At 43.8% G+C, this 17842-nt stretch overlaps 1 protein-coding gene across 6 annotated transcripts in view; it reads right to left on the minus strand.

Annotated features, from left to right (window-relative positions):
* Nucleotides 1-17842, minus strand: part of Pbx1 (PBX homeobox 1) — a 311127-nt gene that overhangs the window by 124155 nt on the left and 169130 nt on the right. The gene's annotated exons all lie outside the window — the stretch shown is intronic.

Consider the following 17842-nt stretch of genomic DNA (forward strand, 5'->3'; position numbering starts at 1 on the left):
AAACAGCCTAAAAAGAAAGAGACTAGTAGAAGAAAAAGGCGGATGGCTAGGATGGGAAGCTTTGCTCATACTTTAGGGATATTGCCTCAGCTCAAGAGAGGGGGCTCCGTGTTGGTGATCACCCCCCACACAGCCCCCAGGAACTGAGGAGAGATAGAACTGAGAAGCATCCATAGCAGTTTGAGGAATTCCTACCCACCAAGCATGATTCTATTATTCCAACTACGCAGAGACAAAAACACAGATCTCAGCTCCCTACTTTCATTTATAATTGAACCAAGTCCAGAAGGATGAAGCCCGTGCCATCTGCACCACAGGCCGCATTAGCAGCCTGGAGAATGAAATATTCAAATTACTCTAGGCTACCTCACATGGTGACAGGGCTCAAACACTGACTTGCGATCAGGAAGGAGAGAGCAAGAAAAGAAAGTTCTCTGAGTTTGGCTTGCTATGTTTCCGTTGTTGTTGTAAGGGAAAAATACAGGCAAAATACGAACAAATTGGCATGGTCTGGGTCACAAAAAAATGCATCAAAGTGCATTAGAGGAAAAAAAAGATCATGTAACATATTTAACATCCGAAAGCACAAAGAAGCGGAGGGAGCGAAGAAGGGTGGATGAAAGGAAAAGAAAAAAAAGGAGACAAGAAAGGAGAGAGGAGAAGGGAGGGAAAGGGAGTGAGGAAAAGAGGAGGGAAGGGAAGAGAGGAAAGAAGAAAAAGAAAAGATGACGTCATCCCAAACTTCCCTAATTTGGAAGCCCTCCAACTGCAGATCTGGAATGCTGCTGCACTGCTGTTTTGCTTCATGTAAATAAGGGGTACTATTTTTTTTTGGGGGGGGAGGGTGAAGTTGGAGCTGCTCGCTCTGATACCGTTAATCAGGGCTGCTGAAATGGTGACATGGTAAGTGGCTCTAGCCCCTAGCAGCAGTCAAGATGGAGTGACAGGCTCCATTTAAGATGTCACCGCACATAATAAAGTGTAAAACTATACTTAAAATAAACGAGATAGAAACAATAAACCTGACTCAGTATTTGAACTTTCACAGACACACGGAGCCTGGGAGCACACGTGGCGGGACTTTCCAGGCGCTCTGCGTCGGCAGTGATTGTCAGGTCCTTGCTTAGACGGGGGATCTGGTCAAGTCGTAGTGGAGCTAAAGAGGGTCTATCTGTTGTGTAAACCGGGAATTGGACAAGCTCGTGGCCAAAGTACCCTAAGGCCACAGGGGCTACATGAAAGGTCAAACCTGGGTGCCATCTGCCAGAGAGCGCCAGCAAAGGCAGTTTGTCTCTCTCCTGTCTCCAGACTATAGAAGTCCCTCATGTCTGCTTGTTCTGTGCTCTCTCTCTGTGTCCACCTACGCCGAGGCTGCCCGGCTGCAGCCTGGCTTCACCCCTTCCAATGTTGTCAAGGCTGCTTGGCCCATGTTGGAATGATACATTCTTCCCTCCCCTGGGCCCCTGCAATTACCGTTACTTGTGGGGGTGGATTCGATGTCAAAGCAAATGTTTTCCTTATGTTTCTTTCTTTAAAAGGGAGGGAGGGAAATCCTAAATGGGAGCCAGCAGAGGAACCTCCTGCAAGCCAGCAAGGCACCTGGAGTTGACCTCCCGGCGCATTAGACTTGGGGACATCATTTGAGAAAGTTGTTCCTTTCCCTCCACCTTAAAAACAAAACAAACAAACAAACAAACTCTATCACAATGCCACAGAGCAAAGCAGGTATAAACTGTGGCCTACATAACGGTTTCCATTGCCATCATCCTCTCCCCTGTGAGGCTTCACTGTAAGGTACTTGAGAACAGATGCTATCTATGAAAATTATTGTGGTGTGAAAAATATTAAAGAAAAGCCCTTAAGCATATTTTTAAAAAAATGCACGTAATCCATTACCCATTACCCAGAATTGGGAGAGTCTGGGGCTACCATCCTGTTCTCAGCAAGTGTCCATTATCCTGGCTGCTCCTGAATGGAGGCTTTCACGTCTAGCCTTGGAACTTTTATTTTCTCTTCACTTGCATTAGGCCTGGCCTGGACAGAGAGCCTACTGTATGCTAGGCACAGTAGGTATTCAAGATATCCCTATAGTATTGACTGCCTGAAAAAGGTTTTAGTTCTGAGCCTCTTGGTTACTGGCACTTAGCGGTGGCACCATAATCGACTATCATACTTTAGAAGGCAATGTCTAATTACGTATTAGAATTTCCTCCACTGTCATGCCTCCAGCCTTGTGAAGAGGGGTCCAAGCAAGGCTGTGGTATTGATAGAGGAAAAAGAGGCTGGCAGTATGAGCAGGCAGGCTTCCACATGACCACAAGCACCAGAAGTCACCTTCCTCCCACCCTGTGGCCAGGGACCATTAGGCAGGGACCCTCGTGTCATCTGTCTCACATCCTCCTCTCTGCGGAGCCAGGCTCAATCTCTGGCATCAGCTCACGTGTGAAGTCTGCCTCTTCAGAGTCCGCCTGCAGCTCAGGATGTCCTGTCGCTTCCCACCAAGCCACACCGCAGTCACTCAGGATCGGAGTTTTATTAGCCATAATCCGTGATACCATGCATAGATATACTTAAGCAAGAACGAACGAACAAGAAAACGGCAGGTGTCTGAAGCAGACACTGAAGTGGTTAAAAAGAACCAACAGTGGTTTGTGAGCACAGAGATCCACTCAGGGATCAGAGGCTCTGTAAGGAAGAAGGTTTAGAAGGGTTAAGCCAGGGGATCAAAGAAAAACTGCTGCAAGATGTACGGTGCTGTGTGAGCATGAGCTGGAGATGGTCAAGGATGCTCACCGACCACGAGATGGTTCTGAGAACACTTGTCTCTAAGCGAAAATTCAGATCCATCCCACTGCTCAGCCTCCCATAAAGGCTAATTATCTTCAAGGCCATGGCTTACAGCTTTAAATTCTAACAGTAAAAAAAAAAAATGTTTTAGTGTAAAACAATTTAAAAAAAGCCCTGGAATATTTACTGGGTCGCATCGGATGTGAAGGTTTGCCGTGAGCAGCCCACCAAAGAAGCGAGGCGTGGCGCTGGGCTGCAGCCCGGTGCTCGACAAACCCCAGCAAGTATTCCTGGGTCAACACAACCTAGTGTGGTCGCCTTAATGGAAACACGCTGGGCTACAAAATAGTAACAGCATGATTTAGAGGTTAAAAAAACAGGCTTAAACGAGCTTGGCAAACGCCTCTTAGAAACCTTTCACTCCTTGTCAATACTCAATTGACAACAGGTGCGACACGCTGACTTCATTGGCCAAACATGTTAAATGGCAATATAATTTATATGATTAAAAGGGCGGATAAGATAACAGTGTTCCTGAATAGTTTCAAAGTTCAAACGCAACTATTTATATTCTTTTCATCAACCCCTTAATATTTCTTATTTGGTCAAATTTCGGTCAGTAGTTGAAAATACAAATCTTCAGTGAATAAGTTAAAACTTCAATGTTGGGATCAAACATTATCTTAGAAAAGCCTTTTTACTTCGGGGTCTTCCTGTCCTGTGAATTGATTGTATAAAAGTTACAGTATTTTCTGGCTTTTCTTATCTATCCTCTTTGAACTTGACCTTTCAAAGTCATGGTCACCCCATTAAAAATGTCACTATCCTCTATCATGTTCTATGTTCCTCAACCAACATATTTTATATATGTTCCCCTATAAAAAAATCTGAGTTCAGGTGGGGGGGTGGGGGATGGACTGGCATCTACTGTTTTTACATTGAAATCTCCTCCATCCCTGATGTGGGAAAGGACCCTAGAAAGAGCCATTGCCCTGACTGGTAGGTAATTCCCCTCTACATCCTCCACACTTCCAACCAACCCCGCTGTGTAACAGCTCAAACAGCTGAACTCTTCAGTAAGTTGCTGCACGTAAGATTCAAAAATCTTAATTCTCACCTGGGCTTTCTTTACCGAGTATTTAAATCATGACATTTGGACGTGATTTTTATGATGCCCTTGACTGTATGTAGGAGCTCCCTCAATCCCAGTCTCCATGTTTCTTTTTTTATGTTTGCATGTCAAAAGCCTAAACGAAAACATGTATGTATCTTTGTACACAGAAACCAGAACCTTCACTACGCACATTTCCTTCCTCCATTTTTCCTTAAGCTCAAAATTTAATAAGCCAAGAAACACACCTGGAATCCTCCAGTCAGTTTTCTTATGAGTCAAACCTACAGATACAAACTTCTATCCTGACTTATAAGGTTTGTGCTATGCACCACGACCACTACCCAGGACCCTGCAGGTGATGTTAGGGTGGGTACCTTGAGATCGTGTAACCTAGCACATCTTTGAAAATCGGAGCAGAGGAAGAGAATCTGCAAGTATGATTGTGAGCATATGTGCACAGCATCTCCGGACACAAATGTGTAAATTATCTCTCAGAAAAAAAAGAAAACTTACAATTTTTAACATGTTTTGCTTAAATTAAAATAAAGCTTTTTCTTAACAGAAAAAAAACAAGTTTCTCTCTGAGGCCACTATTTTCCGTAAGACTACAAAGGGGAGGGGGTAAAAACCTAGAAAGGCCTTTTGTAGGACAGACTTGTGGTCCACAGGACAATGTGAGGAGCGATGGCAGACCAAGCTTTGTGTTCGGCCATCCCTGCACAGTGCTGTTTATACAATACGACAATGACGGCTTCCATCAAAAGCCACAGTGCAAATAATCCCCTTCTCCATGCCATCCGCAGCAAAAGCCAGCCCCTAAAACCAGGGGCAGAGTGCCAGCATGCATGCTCCTCGGATGCCAGCTAGCTCTGTGCAGTGGAGGAAGCGAGGGAGACTTTTTCCCCTCTGAATTGGGTTTTTCAATGAATGTTGACTGGCACCAGGAGGTTACCTTGGGCCCCCAGAGCCTTCTTAAAACCCTGGCAGCCTGCCAGAGGAGCTCCAACTTTGCAGCCCAGAGAAAGCCATGTTGGCAGCTTGTCAGGAGCCAGGGAGTTACATGGCGCCCTGGGGGTAATAATATTTTCCAGAACGCTCAAGCTAATAGTCCCATGATGGGCGATTGAAAGGACTGTAGGTATGCTCTTTCCTGTCCTCGGCCTTGGAGCTCTCATCCATCTCTGCAAAGTGCTGAAGCCCTGCGACCTCTGTGGCAGAGTTAGGGACACTGCCCTTTGTTTTGTTTCATATACTGTGCTATACCCAAGCCCTTTGAATTCATTTCGTTGAGAAAAATAAATGTTAATGAGTTTTGAAGCTGAGAACACCTTTTATGTCTAAAGAAACAGAATTGTGTATCCGTAAATGTACTGCTTAAATTCACCCAAGTTCAATAGGATCTCTGGTTCACACACACTGGAGTGTCCCTACACGGGATGACTAGAAACGGTTAGTTATGTTTCTTAGGGTAGTTGTAAAGGACAGTGAGTGAGCTTTTCATTTTTTTCACCAAAGGTCCTGAGAGAGGCAAGCTGTGTCCTGTGTCCCCAAATCCAACCTTGGTCTCTTAAATTCTAATCCCTAAAATTCTTAGCCTCATAAAGATGGCTCTGACATTTTACCATCACATTCCCTACTGGGCAGTGATGCAATGTAAGGATCTACGTATTTTATGGGTTAGAAGGACAAAGACAGAATATTCAAGTGCTGCCTTTTAAAATTTAAACTGAGATAGAGAGCAGGGTGCCTCACCTGGTGTCACCATCCAGGTGAGTTGAGATACTTCAGAGATTGTGACATATGAGCTACACATACTGAAATAATAATAATAATAGCCCATAAGCTCATGTATTCACTTATAATCTCTCCTTCTCCCCCACCCACGCAGTCTCTCTCCCACAATGTCCTCTATTCATTTTAGAACAATAAACTGAATTTTAGCCACTCTTGCAAAAAGTGAGTAGCTATGCCACAGGAATAGACAATAACTCTTCCAGGCCCTGCAATGCAACTCTACTGAAACCCACACCCAGGTTGATGCCAGTTTTACGTGTTGAAACAAACCAGTCACTCTTTCTCCCGCTAAGCAGTTAAATTAGAGAGTATTCAATTAATAACAGCTGAATATTCTGTCACATTTAGGAAGATGTATGGTAAGACAAGCGAGTTGTGATGTATCTGACAGAAATGATAAAGGCTCTCCCGACACAGTCTGGCAGATACTTGGCTCCTGCTGCGGCTCTTTCTCATGTTCTAAAACGTCAGCAGCACAGATCCAAGATCCAGCACTGGCTTTAAGGAAAGAAACACTCCAAAGTGAAGAGGTGGGGGCATTGCCAAATTCTTGAAAGGTGCCTTCTCTGCCTGCTTGCTAGAGCTAGACCCATGTTCCTATCCGCTGGCCAGTGGGGCATATGGGCATATGGGCAGCAGGCCTTGACAGATACAGGCACCAGTGTCCTCCACCCCCAACCCTTGCTCAGTCTCCTCTGGCAGAGGTCAGTGTGCCCAGAGGCCTGGCCACCCAGTGACGGAAGGACTTGCTTTTTCCATTTGCATACCAAACAAGACAAAGAGCAGTGACCTGGTCCCCGGAATGCTCCTGGGAAAGCCCCCCTGTCCTGGGCTCTTTCAGGCTGCCCAGGCCACCTTCTGAGAGGGAGCAAACTGCTCTCAGTACATTCCTGCCAGCTCTTGACCCTGGGAGCCTTCATGCGCATTCCTTCAGGAAACTGCCCAGGCTCAAATTGAAAAGGAAATAAAAGAGACCACAATAAAATTGCTAACATACGGAGGAACAGAGTGATCTGTGACACAGTTCTGTTACACGTTTCCTTCTCCCTTCAAGGACAGCTGGAGAGCCACTGGGGTCTGCGGACAAGGGGCCATGATCATTTCCAACATTCAGAGAGGTCGGCACCAACCAGGCAAGGGCTGTGGCACTCAGTAACGGTTCTGGCTGAACGCCAAGAGGGCAAATGCATTTTTACTGAAATATCATCTTGAACTTGGGAAATAATGTACTAAAAACAATGACAAAATGGGTATAAAGAACGTCTGCAAGGGGAGAACAGCCATTCACCCCCACGACCCCTCTAAGAGCAACCACAACAACATACAGCACAAACAGACCCAGGCGGAGCTATCTTTAAGAAGCATTACAACGGAAGTGTTAACCATCTGAAACAAAAATCTCAAACCTGGATTCCCCAGCACCCACATACAGATTGCGGATGTGGCAGTGTGATCCCATAGATCCTTGCAATGAAGGTGAGGGTAAAGAGGTGGAGTAGGGAGACAGGCGGATCACCCATGTAGACTGGCCAGCCAGACCGGTTGATCGGTGAACTTCAGACTTAGTGAATAATTCTTCCCCATCAAACAAGGCGGAGAGTGTTAGAGAAAAAGATACTCAGTGTCACCCAGGCCCACCTGTAAACACACACATGCACACATACACACACACACACACACACACACACACACACACACACACACACACGAAAGTGTGCATGTATGGATGCACTATCAAACACGCAAGCATGAGCACCCACACAGATACACAGAATTGAAAAAGAAAATCCCAGACACATCTTTTGCACTTTTTAAAAGTTACAAAGCAAATTTAAAAAAAAACTAAATGAAGACAACATACCGAGTGTCATTTTTATTTTACTTTCTGAGAAGAACGTTTTGAGAGCAGAAGTGAAACCGGCACAGGTGATTACTGTTCTTTCATCACGTGCGTCAGCAACGTATTCCCAAACACAGACTTGGCCATGTTTGCAACAGCCCCCCCCCCCCCCGCCACACACACCATCAAATAAGATTTCTTTGAAAACTTCAGGCCAAAAAAATTGAAGAATAAATCATAAAATTACTCTTGAAGAGAAATTTATAAAATTGAAATTGCTTCTGGGGGATTTAATACACATTTTCTCCCTCCCTCTCGCCCTCCCTGTGTTTGTGTGTGTGTGTGAGTGTGTGTGTGTGAGAGAGAGAGACAGTGAGAGACAGGCACGTGCCTGTGCACCTATGCAGCCATGTGTATATCTGTAGGCAGGCCAAAGGAGAACAGGGTCACTCTCAGCCTTATTCCCTCAAGACAGGGTCTCTCACTGAGCCAGGAAGTGGACTGTAAACCTCAGCTCTCTGCCTCCCCAAAGCACTGAGGTTACACATGCACACATACAACCATCTTGGCTGGGGATTTGAACTTAGGTCCTCATGCTTGTACAGAAAAAAAACCTTATCCCAGTGAGCCATTCCTCCCCCGCCCCCCAAGGCCTGTATCTTCTCTTAGCAGAAAATACCCACAGAAATGTGAATGGTGGGAAAGGATCCCATCTCTCCTGCCCCAGAATATTGCAAACATTACTCATCTGACCATTGCCATTCAACAAATCTGTACTGTATTGGCACTGGCCCTCTAGCTCTTCAATGTTCCATAAAACCCTGATTATTGCCAACTTCCCCATCTACTTTATTGGCAAATACCTTGGATTAATAAAGTCTTCACAGTGCTTATGAGCAGAAAATCACTGCATTCCCTAATCCACAGAGTGACACTGTGGGGCAACAGGCCCTAGCACTTAATTAGATTGTATAACTGTCATGAATTGGTGAGGTTTTGAATTTATATTTCAATTAATATTTAATAGAGCTTAATTAGCAATTCCCCCCTCTCCTCCACCCACATTCTGCATTCTCCCCTAATGTCTTATTTCTCCCATCCTGCTCTGGAATGGCAATCTGGTTCTCAGGCTTTACAGAGAGAGGGGAACGAGATGGCAGAGGAGAGGCCATTCACTGCTCTTGAAGTTGCCATGAAAATAAAGGCAGAGGTGGGTCACCTTTTGGGGGAGCTGAGTGTCTCTTGGAATAATACAGCATTAAGGGTGCAGAAAGTTCTGGAAGGTCCAAACAGACAAACTACCTCCCTGGCTCCTAGAACTTCTCTGACTCTGGAAAGTCACTTTGAAGATCTCCACAGATTTAAAACGCAATAAACTGTCCTAACTCATGCACAGGTATGGGCAGACAGACTTGAGACATCGGTATTCTCAAATGTTTTGGCTGGGGATCCACTTACAGTATTAAGGGCTGGACAGATGCCTCAGCATGTAAGAGCATTTGTGGCATTTGTGGCAAACTTGTGGTCAGTCACCAATACCCTTATGTTGATGCGCAATCATTTGTAACTCCAAGTTCAGGGGAGCCAACACTTACTCCTGACAGCCTCAGGCACCAGGTATCCATGTCATACATATACATGCACACAGGCAGAACAGATATAAACATAAAAACAAAAACTCATACCTAAATATTAAGAAAATGAGACTTCTATACTGAGAGAATCCATTTAGATGGGCTATTCCTATTAACATTGCTTTATTAGAAAGTGTAGACTAAGAATTTTGGAGAGCTTATTAATTCATGCAAAATTAAATAACACCTTAAAATACACAATATACTTTTATAAAAAAAGGTATTTGGAGACAAAATGGGAATAATGGTGGAACTGTTTTACAGTTTTGCAAGCCTCTTCGCTGTCTGACTTAATAGAAGACAGTTGACATTTCATTTCTGTCTCTTTAACCAATCCCTGGACCCTGGAAAAGTGTTTGTCTGTTTGTCTCTCTTTGTAGCTCTATCTGTCTCTCTTCTCGCTATCTTTCTTTTTCTATTGCTCTCTCTGTCTCTTTTTACTGCTCTGTCTGTCTGTCTCTCTCACACATAAACACAAACACATACACATACATACATACATACACACACACACATACACACACACACATACACACACACAAGGGTGAAAAAAGATAATAGTCTTATTAATATTATTATCAATACAGTGTTGGCCCTGTGGTCTTCCAGGAAGGGCTTAGGAGATCTTGGGACTATATTTTAAGAATTGCTGTATTAGAGCTTTTCAGTGCTTTAAAGATATAACCCAACAGGCTTGATGTAGGTGGTACCCCCAACCCCTTGCTTCCTCATGCTTTTATCACTGCCATTTCAAAAACAGGAGACATATAAGCCACTCGCTAGTAGGCGCAGCGAACACTGACAGGAATGCAGGCTTTCTTATATGCTAGTAACTTTCTAGTTGCCCACAAGGAAAGAAACAATTACTTAATAAAAAGACACTTAAAGGAAGGAAAGAAAAAGAAAGACAGTGATAGTCTTTCCCTAAATATTCTGCAAGCTACATCTTGTTTTAGCATCCGGTTCCTCTGGGAAGCAGCTGCCTCCACCAAGGATGCTATCCAAGGGTGGTGAACCAGCAGGGGACACCCTACTGCCTCAGACCAGCTTCATCTCATTCCCACGTAACAGGAAAGCCTTACCCAGACACCAGCTATGGAGGGTTTTTTTTCCCCTCTTTTGTGGGATTTTTTTCATGCTTCTGTTTGAGACTATATTTTAGTTGCTAAGAAACTAGTTTCTTATTGTAGACTCAGTGAGAGCAAAGATAAAGCAACTGTCAAAATAGCATGTTATTTTGACAGTAGCCATATCATAACCATAAATGATATAGTTTATCTGTACATTTTTACCCTCACTAATGGGCTCTAAATACTGTATTCTCAGATATTTCACACATATACAAAGACACATACACATGCATTTTAATAAGAAAGGCCACCTAAGGGTTAGGTGTGAATATTCAGGAAATCACACACACACACACACACACACACACACACACACACACCCCATACATACAAACACACACACACACACCCCATACATACAAACACACACACACACACACACACACACACACACACACACACAAACTTGCATACTCCCACCCATCCTGGCCCCCAGGGAAAGACTCTTTAAGGAAAATTCAGGATTACAAACACTGGCTCCACCATAAATGTTTATTACATTTGAAGTGGTTTTTAAGGAAGCGGTGAAACACTTGAAAATGTGAAAGGGAATACACATTTTCCACATTCAGCTTTGTTTAAAGTCTAACATCCTATTTACAGTAAAAATGTTTTGCATCTGTTTGTTCACTCACTGTCATTATCACGTACTGACTATTTATCCGCCAAATGATGGGACTCAGCACCAGACAGCTGAGCTTACACACTGGCCTGGACGGCCCATGGATCTCCTAAAGCAGGTGTTCATGCACGATCAACGACAGGCTTGGTCTTTCTCTGTTGAACATGCTCAAAACCTCCAGCACTTAAAAACGTAGGAGTTGAACATTTTATTCAACTATTGTTTTGTCCACAAGGGTTTGGAAGGGAAAAAACAAAAATGTACCATTTCCTCCCTCTGTCCCACAACCAGCTATAGTAATGAACGCTACTCATCAACACTTGTCTGTTTCTAGGGTGATGGCACTGAAAACTGAAGAACACTGACTGGTTGTTAGAAATAATTACTGAAAGTATCAGAGCAACATACTAACATTCCTGTCCCACTTTAATGAGTTGGCTGTGCCCGTTAAAACTATCTAATATCTACTAACTATCTACTATCCAAATAGCTACATATGGAAAAGAGATTAGCGGGATATTTAACAATTTGGGGGTAGCATTAATGCTACTCTTCTCGTTCGCCATGCTCCTTGTAATGTTTTAGCTCTGTCTTGATCTGGATGAGAAGCCAAGCACACCGGTATGGTCTGGGTCCGGATTTGGTCCCCAGGTTTTTTAGGGAGGTTGCTGCACCTCTGATACAAGGCTCGGCTGGCAGATAACAAGCCATGGGGGGGAGGAGGCGGGGAGGGAGACCTTAAAAGATACAGCCCATATCCATCCATTCTCTACTTTCCAATCCACCAAAATGGACGAGCAACTACCTCATGCTCCTGACATCATGGAAGATGCCCAAGCACACCTTCCCGTTCAAGAATGGCTGTTCCTCTAAAACCGGGGGCCAAGATAAATCTCTCTCCCTGTAACATGTTTCCATGAGATACTAGTGTGAAGTTTCTTTCTTCAGCAGCGTAGATTGAATGGGGCACAATCACTGAACCTCCTGTAAGCCTGTGAAGGCTTTTTGCTTGCTCTTGTTTGCTTGTTCCTTCTTCCTTGCATTCCTGAGTACATCTTTAAACAAAGATTTTTGTCCAGTTTTCCCTACTACCCACCATGGCCCTGACCGCTCTCACCAACCTGTTGAGGTCCCCAATGATACACCATCCAATGCAAAGCATTAGCCCTTTGACATCTTACAAGGAAGGAGGGAATCATGCTGTGGGTTTTTTTTTCTCCCCATGACAATTCTCATTCTTAGCAGGGTAAAAGGAAAAGTCCCTCAGAATGTAGCCAACCTCCCAAATGTTTCTGCCATGGGATTCAAAATTTGTGATGGGAATTCTAAGAAGCAAGTGGGTTTTTTGTCGGAAATCTGCCTTTTTTATTATTTAGCCTTAGCTGATAGAGATCTTGGTGCCTCTTCTAACGACTGAAGCTGATCTTAGGCAACAAAGCCAGAAGAATCAGAATTGATTAGGTGGATTCACTGCCTCTTTCCAAACAGGTTGCATACAGAGTTCTTATTTCTACTTAATTATCTCTTGACCTGTCCTCTGATTCACATCATCACTTTTAGCAGCCAGCAAGAACTGGGAAGCTACAGGAATCAGCTGAGCCACAAGAAGCTGGCTCACCGGGAGACACACAGAAATATGGAAACACAAAGGCAGGCAGGCAGGTAAGCGTGTATGTATGCATGTATGAATGCACATGTGTGTGTACACACACACATCTCTGTATTCTAAACTGATGAAGTGATATGATCTCTCAATAACTTGTGTTTCTAATAAAGGAGTTAATTCTCTTAATTTTGAACATATATTTGAAATCCTCCTGCTAGTCGGTTTGTATAATCAGCAGAATGCCTTTATTTTTCTTGACAAATGATTTTGTTGAAAGAGATTAAATTTTGTGGGTGCTCTTGATCACAGCAGCTAAATATCTTCATTTTGGAGCTAGTTCCTGCTTCACGGGCAGCTTGATGTGTAGCATTTTAATACCATATACCTATGTCTGTATCGGGAAGTGGAAGAAGAAATATTGCTATTCTATTTGAAAAAGCCCTATCTCCAAGATCTCAGTCTTATTCATATATATGTATGTGTGTGCAAGTGTGCACACACACATAAAATTCTAAAGCTGTTTAATCTTGGGCATAGCAAAACAGTAGGTATTATATTGGTCACATCGCTGTACCTCAAGCCAAATCTAAGACAGCTGAGCAACCCTTGGGAATGTTTCTATTCAAAAGCTTCATTAACTTAAAACTGTTTTAATTGTAGGCCTAAAAAGGTCACAAACAAATTACGACTTTGCCCATTTTTCAGGTGGCAATTGCCAAATGCCTTTGCTCCCAGCATGAAGATGGCCACATAAGACTTAGAGACACATAGCAACTTTAAAATCACACTAAGTCATGGCTGCTCTACACGGAGGCGTATCTAGGAGACCAAAAAATATACATACAATGGTCTGATATATTACTCTGCAACAGACCAAGAATATAAATATAACCACTGATAACTGAAACTTATCAGTGGTCAGTGGTCCTTCTCTTCTGTGGTTTGAAATGGGTATCACATACAAACATGCATGGCTCATGTATGTAGCAATGCTAAGGAGAAGGGGGACAGACAAGGAAGGAAGCCTAGACCCTTTTCATCTGGAACAGGGAATCTGCAGGATTTGTTGGAAAAGGAAGAAGATTTCAAACCGGAAGATGAGAGTGCGGGCCAGCACTCAGTCACTGGGAATCTGTTGCTCTCTAGGAATGCCCTCTGCCTGTTGAAGCCTTGCTTTCTCATTGGATTGTCTGGGGCAACGGAACTTGATCAGAGAAGGTGAGAGAGGGGACAGGGGAGAAGTAGGAGGAGGAGGGCAGAGAAAAAGTGAGAGAGAGAGAGAGAGAGAGAGAGAGAGAGAGAGAGAGAATGAGAGCACAGTAAATTTTTTTTTGAAAGGGAATATTTTGAAACCAGGAATATTTTCTTAACTGGAATAGAAGGGAATGAGGCTACTCAGAGAAAAAAGTGAAATGGCCGGCCATGTTCATTCCCCACCCCACACAATGCCACAGAATTTTCCAAAAACACATGTGAGGTGAGGTAAGGATGCCTTAGCGAGACATCACTGTGCTACATCATGCTCACATCACACCGCCTGTCGTCAGTTTTACCTACAGGTACCATACTCAAAGCGAAGACCTGGAATCCGGCTGGGCTAGAGCTGATCTTCTGCTCAGAGTCCTTCACACATCTCAAATGCCAAACAGGAAAAGTACTTCTGCATACACCGACACCTACAAGCTGGCTTTGCTCTTCTTCAGCTAAAAAGTAGGAAGGAGGGTCTTCATGCTTGCTCCAAGGTTAAAGGAGATTGCTGCTAGGGCTCATGACCTGAGTTCAATTCCCAGGAACAACACAGAAAGAAAGCACTAATGCCTGTACCTGGCCCTCTGACCTCCACCTGTGCTTTATGGCTCTGAAATATACATACATACACACAAGCATACATATATACACACATGCATAGAAATATACATGAACACACATACAAACATGCATGCATACAAACAAACATACATACATATATGCACATACAAATATATATACTCACATGCAACCAAACATACATAAAAATATTCATACATATAAACATACATGCACATACATACAAATTTAAGGTTTTAAAAATGAAAATAAAAATTAACACTTTATTCCAAGGTACTTAAAGTCACCAATTATATCGCTATACTGTAATCTACTGTTTCCTGGGTAATTTGAAGCACAGATAGGTGACTTATTGATACTGACTGCTTTGCAATGCATGAGGGAGGCCAGGAGAGGACTCCTGTATGCACACGGCTCATGGATTTGAGCTGCCGACCTTGGAAAAGTCAACCTAACTGGAAGCACCTGGATCTCTGGAACTGGACATCCCTTATTCTCAGTCTCATGTCCAAACATGAAGCAAGGGAAGAAATCCACGATTTCTGATAGCAGCCAGAGGGGGCCATCCTCCTCCACATGGGCTCCTGCTCTGTTAACACCATAATCAGATACTTCAGAGCAGGAGTAAATTCTCCTCGGTAGAAAATGCTCAGCAGCCTTGACCTCAGCTTTGACAGGCTGGACGCCTTTATTGCTGATTACTGTTGAACATCTATTGTTACCATCACCACCACCTTCTCTGGGCACTTAACATTTAGATGACTACGCTCAATTAGAAGATACAAGAACACTTCTCCAAGTGACTGTGTTGACAAGCTGTGCTGCTTAAAAGGCACCTTAGTTGTGGTTCTCTCGGCCCTTTGCAACCTAGCAATCATTAGAGCACTTTGATGAAGAAACAATGTGATCAACCCGATTTTCTAAGGGCAAAAGTGGGGATGCGGCTCTCGCTATGAAGATGAAGTGTCATTTCTGTGGAGCTCCATCCTTTATACAGCACTCTGAGCACCCGGCCTGCAATGATAAAGCAAAGTTGCGGGGCAGCATCGGGAAAGATGGAATTCAGTAATTCTAATTTCCAGCCCATTGCTCAATCTGTGGCCCATGGGTTCCTTCTATTTTTCACTATAAAGTTCAAATTTCCTGCTTCGCTATTTTTTTTTCTCTAGGAGAGGCAAAGCAATATCGTAGAAAAAAATATGGATTTTAGTGTCAGTTTTGCCACTTGTTCTGTATCTCCTAGGCTCAGTTTCCCCATCTTCTACATGCAAATAGAAATACTGCTTTGCAAGTCTGGTGCCAGAAATAAAAAGACTACTTTGAACATTATTATGTCACATGAGACAGTCTGTCAGATGACAGGTACTCAGTCAAAACACAATCCTTCTCCTTCTCCCTGTCCCATCTCCCCTTGTGTTGTTGAGTAGGACAGGAGCAGACATAGCTCAACTAATGGTTTTGGCCTACTTCCAATAAAATGCCCTCAGATTACCTACCCATCCCCTACCATCTGATCAACTGTTCCCTGAGAGCAGAGGCCATGGCTATGACGTTTTGTGTAGATAACTCCTGTGCCTCCAAGCACACAGGGTCATACTGTAAGCCAGGTACCGTGTGGCCATGAAGGGTGCACAGGGGTTATAGTTAAGGGCATAGTCTCCATTGGCTATATTACCTACTTATAGGAATTGTTTTCCGTTCTAACAAGGTGATGGGTCTGAGGATATGAGGTACCCAACTGAGAAATGCCAGTGGTTCCCTGATTAGTCTTGTTCCATGTAAGAGGATCTCTGCTCAGGAAGCACGTGCTCAGTAGACATGTGCAGGGTATCAGAATTGGCAGTACTTTAATAATTCTGGGAAACTTTTATGGATATCTCAGTCATAACCTGACGCAGTAAGGAAGGATGGGAAGAGAAAAGAGATTCTTCCAAAGGTGTCAGAGTAGACTAGAAATAAACAAGGAGCCATCTGCTGCTGAGCTTGATGTGGGCTTTTGAATTTCTAACCACAGCTTCCTAGCATCAGACACATTAGACACTGCCTTGGTTGGTTGGGGTCCCCTGGCATTCCTGAAGTCTGCCTTTATTTTTTGATGCTTTCTTTGGGGTAGAGCAAAATATAGAAGTGAAATAATTGAGATGAATTAAATGCAGCCATAAGACCCCATTAGACTTCCAGTTTCTTAGCCAATAGCCATTGTACCTTTCCTTCCTAGCAACAGGAGTCCAATTTGCTCAAATGATATGTCAGAACCACAGTGAGATTTCTCAGTCTCCACTGCAACAAAAAGTGGCCATGGGCCTACATACTGCGTAATTATTTGCATGTAGACTTGTTGCATAGGAGTTTTGAGGAGGTTCTTTTAAAAGGAGTAATTCGGACAAGCATGCTCACTTCAGCGCCCTCCTCCTTCTGCTTGCCTAGAACATAGCTAGGAAGTCTGTACACTGAAGAATAACCCACACTGGGGGGTGGACTTCAGGATAATGCATCCTGATGCCCTTAGTAAGGCCCCAGTTTTGCTGATGGTTCATTTAAATCTATCCCATAAGGCATAGTTTAATTCACCATTTCAAACATTTTACAGTATTAGCAGATAGGCCTAAGCTTCAGCCAGTCGTAGCCCACTTGTCTGACAAAAATCCTAGATTTCCTTGAAATCAATTTTAGAAACATACAGGACAGATAAATGAAAGATGACACACAATCTCTTAGCCAGTACCTCATAAATTCTCAGGGATACAGCATATAGGTCTACGCATAAGCACAGGCTGGACATACATCACCTCTAACAGCAGGAGAGGGAGGTGGGGATTGGATGAAAAATATCAAAATAGCAGATGGCTAGGAGAGTTAGATCCAAGAGTCCTGAGGATTCCTTGAAGAGAGTGGGGAGAAGAAGGAAAGAATGAAAGAAAGAGAGAGACAAAGAGAGAGAGAGAGAGAGAGAGAGAGAGAGGAAGGGAGGGAGGGAGGAAGGGAAGGAAGGAAGGAAGGAAGGAAGGAAGGAAGGAAGGAAGGAAGGAAGGAAGGAAGGAAGGAAGGAAGGAGCAACTCCATGCTTCAGAATCAACCAAGTCTAAGAATTTGATGCAATGAAGCAGTTGAACAAAACAGGACAGTAAATACCAGTGTTGCCATGGCCATCTAAGTATGCCACCCTTGATGGCCACTTGTGTGGAAGGCCTGCAAATGGACTAATACACACACACACACACACACACACACACACACACACAGGCACCAACCTTGAGCTAGCAGAGATCCCCTAGGGTAGGATGCTTCCTCACTGCCTTACATTGCTGTTCGCCCGAGATCCTCCTGGAATCAAAGCTTTGTGCCAGACCTTAAGCTCGCTGACTAGCATGCAAGGCAAGCCATCTCTTGCTCCGTTATAAAGTCACTCATTACCATCGCACATTCGTCACTGTCATTCACTCCAGATCACTCTCCGAAGCCATGCCTCTGGTCCTTTCAAGCAGCAA

Source organism: Meriones unguiculatus, chromosome 11 (genome assembly GCF_030254825.1).
Source record: "Meriones unguiculatus strain TT.TT164.6M chromosome 11, Bangor_MerUng_6.1, whole genome shotgun sequence".
Classification (NCBI taxonomy): Eukaryota; Metazoa; Chordata; class Mammalia; order Rodentia; family Muridae; genus Meriones; species Meriones unguiculatus.